We start from the raw sequence: 5,623 nt of genomic DNA on the forward strand, positions 1-5,623 counted from the left end.
TGGCAGCAGCTGAAGATGAAATATAAAAACATTGTTCAAACAGGTAAGAAGTCGGCATAATCTCATGGAGCTTCCTCATTTTGATGATGTTTTACATTGTAAAGTAGCCTAAATATTAGGTGGCTGTTTGACTGTGCAGTGGTTTTACCCCACACATAGCCTAAATGTCTGCATCCATATCATGTTCTGTTAAACAATTAAGCCTATTTAAACTAACACAGACTTCTACTCAGCCAACAGAAAGAAAGCAGATGCCCGTAAAACAGGAGGTGGCCCAGCAGCACCACCTCTAACGGAGGCAGAGGAGCTGGTCCTAAGCCAGAATTTGGGAAGGCCAGTGGCTGAGGGAATCCCTGGAGGGAGCTCATCCTCTGAGACCACATCCCAAGACACAAGTGCTTTTATAAAATGTAATGTCTGTGTGTGTGTAGCCCATGTATATGTATATATGGAATGTTTTCAAACATATTCATACAAATATTTATTTCTCTTTTGGGCCTTTTTTTCTTTTGGCCCAACAGATTCTGATGGTACTATCTGCCTGGTGGAGCCCCTTCACACCACAACAGACCTTGTAACTGTAAGTAGGCAATACTCCAGAGATTTAGCCAAATGGTAGTTTAAGTCCACTGAAACATATCACTCATCTAGGATGAAGAGGATGAAACTGTGTCTGCTGCCTTTACAGAGGGGGATCCAGAAAGGCATACAGAGGTATGTTACTGATAGTTCTCTTCCATTCACATTTCTTAACATTCTGGTGGAATATAGACTGGCATTTAGCCTACACTGAAGTATTGCACATTCTCATCCTTTTTAACAGAGCATGGTTGGGCAGCAGCAGGATGGTCCCTCAACTTCCACTGCACAGATTGACACAGTGAGATGGATGTTCAGTAAACACCAGAGGTTCAGTCCATGGAATTCATGTGCAACTGTATAATTTAATGTCCTTTATGTATTCCCAGTTACCAGTAAAACAAATATACAAAATCCACTTGCTGAGAAAAATACAAAAAACAGATAAAGAAATGCAGTACTTGGACCACCAGATTAAGAAGGCAGATCTGGAAATTGAAATACTGGAGCACAAGTTAGAGGTGGGTGCAGGTCACAGGTGAATTATGTTAACTACTGGAACATGAACTAAACTAGCTCTTTTATTTGTAGGAAATAAAGAAGACCAAATGAAATGTATGTCATGTGTTTATTTCACTGCTGTGGTGGTGATGATGGTGACTTAAACTCTAAAGTGATTATGGCATATGGTGTCTCTGACTGCTCTGCTGTCCTGGATAGCTGGCAGGTGGATGAGGTCATCATCTGGGTCTTCAGTTTGTAGGGCAGAGTGTTGCTCTCCTCTAATAGTGGTAATATTATGAAGAACAACACATGCCACAATAATATCACAGGCCCTCTCAGGAGTCACCCTGAGGTGATGTAGACACTGGAAACGGGCTTTCAGCAGGTCTATGGTCATCTCCACCCAGGCTCTCATCCTACAGTGAGCCCGGTTGAAGTTCTGTTAGGGGCCTGGTTCAGGGTCAGGGTATGGGGTCATCAGCCTGGGTTGGCATGGTAACCCCTGTCACCCAGCAGAAGGCCATCAAACTCTCCTGTAATGTATAGTGGATACATTAGAGTATATTAAAGGAGGGAGACAAGTGAATTATATTGTTAAAATCTTTAGGATGCCTACCACGCTGCAGTCTGTTGCTCAGGTTAGACTCTCGAAAAATCCTCGAGTCATGAACAGACCCAGGCCACTACATTAGAAATGATGTGTGCAGCATCACATATGATCTTGACAGTGCAGAGAATGACAGATGTTGAACTATGATGCAGTCTTTAACATTTTGAAACCGTAGTCAATCTACCTCTAACCTACCTGCACATTTATACTGTGAATGGACTTCCTATTCACATAATCAGCTTCATTATGTGAGGGAGCTGTGATGGGGATGTGTGTGCCATCAATGCAGCCAATCACACTGGGAAATCCTAAAAGAAATTAAATTTACTAATCACAGTCTGAGGTTGCAGCACAATGTCATTAACTGGATATGATTTTAAATTAATTTAACAGATCTCTACATCATTCACCTGCAATCCTGTGGAACTCCTCCTTGATGGCTCTGACAGGTTTATGTCCAGGGAAAACGACAAAGATGGTAAAAGTCGTTTCAGGGCCAGACACACTTTTCTGACCGTCCTGCATACAGTGGCCTTACTGAGGTGTTCTGCATCTCCGATGTTGTATAAAAAACTCCCATTTGCAAAGAACCGCAGCGCAACACACAATATCTGCTGGGACGTTAGACCATGACTGCGGTTGGTAAAGTTGTAAATGTAAGGACGGATTAGGTTGTGGATGTAGGTTTTGGATTGTGATGTGAAACGGTACCGTTCAAAAAGATAACTGTCCGGAAATGCCAAAACATCTATGCCCGGTCTGAAAACAATCTCCCGACGAATATTTAATTCTGTGCGCAGTAACGCTGCTCCTTCATCTACTGGATCGTTAATAAACGGACATGCCATTTTGGCAGACGGCAGAACTAGACTTCGCCAAAACTCGCCAGCTGACTGAATGAATGAGGAAATGAAATGGCGTGTGTGACTGAAAGAGGGCGGAGACTGAGAGAAACTCGAGGTTTACTGAGAAAAACCTGGTCCCGACCAGGTTAGAGTCATAGAGTCTGTTACTATGGTAACTGACCGAGAGTTTAAGTTGCCTCTCTTTGTGAAACAGGCTAGAGTTACCCCTCTGTCTCGGGTTTGAGTTACCTCCCTTTGTGAAACGGAAAACTCCGAGTTTCCCTCATTTTAGGGTTAACAAACTCAGAGTTTTCACTAAACCTGCTTCGTGAAACGGACCCCTGGTCCTTCTTTCCAGAGAAAACATAGTTTGTGATGTTGATGAGATCCTGTGGTCTGACCAGGCTGAAAGAATTGATGCAGACGTGGTGTAAATATCTGCATACTGTACTGTGTACAATGCAGTGCTGTATTTTTTTGTCTAACATTATTTTTATTTTGAAATGTGCAGTCAGGCACTGCAATGGCCCCCTCTGATTCATTTTTAGGATGCATTTGTGTTTAAGTTGTCATTTTTGAGTACTGTATCATTTTTTTACACTTCATGTGAAAACACAGTGAGAGAGGAGTGTGTTGTATTTAGCAGTGCAGTGTCCTAATTTTGCTTTCATGTGTCTTAATATTGAAAACAAAGTTCAGATTTTGACAATAAAGTGCGCTTTTGACACAAGTGTGCAGTGCTTTGTGAATAGTGCTCCAATAAAAAAAAAATAGTGTGTAGTGTGTTGGGAAATGTGTGCTATTTTTCAGGAACAGTGTCTTATCAATTGAGAAAAACTGTAAAATGAACACAAACACGAGTGCCTGTTGCACACGACTTCCATCTTTGTTCTTTTCTTTCCTTTCATGCATCTCTTCTTCTTCCCTCTCCTCATCAGAACTACTCCACTCCTTAGCCCACAGCGCCCACTAGCACTTTAACATTATAACCAGGCCACAACATCTACATAAAAATGCACTATACGTAATATGAATACAACACAGGCTAAACAAACCAGTATTGAATTTGTCATTTATTTCCAAAAAATGTTACATGGTAACACTAACAAAGCTGTTCTTCCCATCACACTTGAGGCTCTCAAACGCTGGCATATTGTTGCTAATTGAAGATGCTAAAAAAATTAAATACTAGTCCTAGACCTCTCCAATTTCCAGTCTAGCACTGCTTCATGTAGTTTCTCTGCCAGACCCATGCACGTATGCTGCTAATAAATGGGCAAGTTTGTTGGACCAATCTTTTTATATCGCACTCTGGAGTGATGTAGTGGGTTGTCTCTGTAAATTGGATCCCTGTTGTCCTGGAAATCCATCCATAGGTGGTGAACACAACAGTTGATGCAGTTGATAATTCCAGAACAAGTGCTGGTCATTTTTATTTGTACAGTGCAGGCAGAGCAGACTGACTGAAATATGAAAGAGATGTAATAAACCACTTCTTCTCAAATTTTGACAGGTCCCAATCAGAAGCTGCCACGTCACAACCGGAAGTCCTGCCCACCACTCCCCAACAGATGTTTTTACCGGAAGTCCCACCTTCCCGTACTCTAATCTGCCTAGCAACCCAAATATGCGTAGCAACCCCCTAACCCTAACTAACTGGAAGTCCCTCCCTCTTTAAACTACACACGCTTGCATTTCAACTGTTCTGGTTTGTTTTTTGTTTTTTTTATAAACAATATCTTTATTGGGTTTTATATTATGAAAAACTTAACAATACACTCAACATAAAACAAATAAAGAGCAACACGATCCCCCCAAATAAATAAAAAATAAATAAAAAAGTGAAAGAATGAAAGAGAAAAAAAAATAAATAAAAAAATAAGTAAATAAATATAAATACACAGCATACAGCTCAACAATTCAGCACCACTGTCAAAATTAATTGACCTCATAACATCTGAGAAACTCAGTTAAAGGTGACCATACTTTCCCAAAGTCCCCTCCTCTTCCTCTGACAATATAAGTAAGTCGTTCTAGTACAATACAAGATGCCATCTCTCTCACCCACATAGGTATTGAGGGTACCTCCATTTTCTTCCAGTATAAAGATATCAGCCTCCTGGCCTGCAGGAGTCCAAAATCGATGAGTGTTGACTGACTTGAAGTGAAAATACAGTTCTCTGGAAATATACCCAACACACACGTCCTTGCGTGAAGAGGCACCCTCACACCAGCAATCTTAGACAAAGTTCGTATGACTGATTTCCAGAACGTCTGTAATTTTGAACAGCCCCAAACACAATGAAACAGAGTACCCTTTTCTTCTAAGCATTTGCTGCATGTGTCTGGGATATTGGGCGACCAACGATTCAGTTTGATCGGAGTTATGTAAGTTCTCATCAACCATTTATATTGGAGGAGTTTCATCCTTGTGTTAATTGATTGAGTTTGGGCTTTTAAACATGCACTTTCCCAATCTACTTCATGTATATCCTCTTGAAGATCAGATCTCCATGCTTCCAGCTTGTCAGTGGTGGTTTCCTTATCATGTGCCAATAGAGCTGCATAAAATAAAGAAGTTTGACCTTTCTCCTCTAAGTTTTGGAGTGTAAGGTTCTCCAGATGTGATAGCGGAGGTTCAGATATAATGTGTTTGTATTTTGACATGATGAAATGTTTTACTTGTAAATATTTAAAAAAATGTTTCTTTGGAATGTCATATGTTTGACATAGTTGGTCAAATGTGAGGAGACCACCATCCCTATAAAGGTCTGCCACCTTCTGTACACCTTTATGTGCCCAAGTTTTGAAACCTCCATCTGCTCTTCCTGCCTTGAAGCACTCATTGCCCCATATAGGGGAAAGACGTGAAATAGGAGGGAGATCGCCAACATGTTGATGTGCCCTATACCAAACGTCTATGGTATTTTTAAGAAAAGGGTTGTTTGTTATTTTCTTTAAGCGTTTGGGATTTGCAGAGTACAGATACAGTGTTAATGCAAGGTTTGGTACTGATGTTTGTTCAATATTTACCCAGGCTGGGGGTATCTCAGTTGAAAAGTAAAACATGGCTGAGCGTAACTGT

The 5,623-nt window shown here is 40.9% G+C and overlaps 1 long non-coding RNA gene across 2 annotated transcripts; it reads right to left on the bottom strand.

Moving 5' to 3' along the window:
* Positions 1-924: 924 nt before the first annotated feature.
* On the bottom strand, positions 925-2,557 carry LOC111585294 (uncharacterized). Of its 2 annotated transcripts, none has more exons than XR_008604204.1 (3): positions 2,104-2,557; positions 1,889-2,001; positions 925-1,803 (listed from the first exon to the last, which is right to left on the bottom strand). It is a non-coding gene; the product is annotated as an uncharacterized LOC111585294 (long non-coding RNA). The 2 variants fall into 2 exon arrangements; XR_008604205.1 differs by having other exon boundaries at positions 925-1,616; positions 1,700-2,001.
* Positions 2,558-5,623: the final 3,066 nt, after the last annotated feature.

The sequence above is a fragment of the Amphiprion ocellaris genome, chromosome 15, assembly GCF_022539595.1.
Source record: "Amphiprion ocellaris isolate individual 3 ecotype Okinawa chromosome 15, ASM2253959v1, whole genome shotgun sequence".
NCBI lineage: Eukaryota > Metazoa > Chordata > Actinopteri > Pomacentridae > Amphiprion > Amphiprion ocellaris.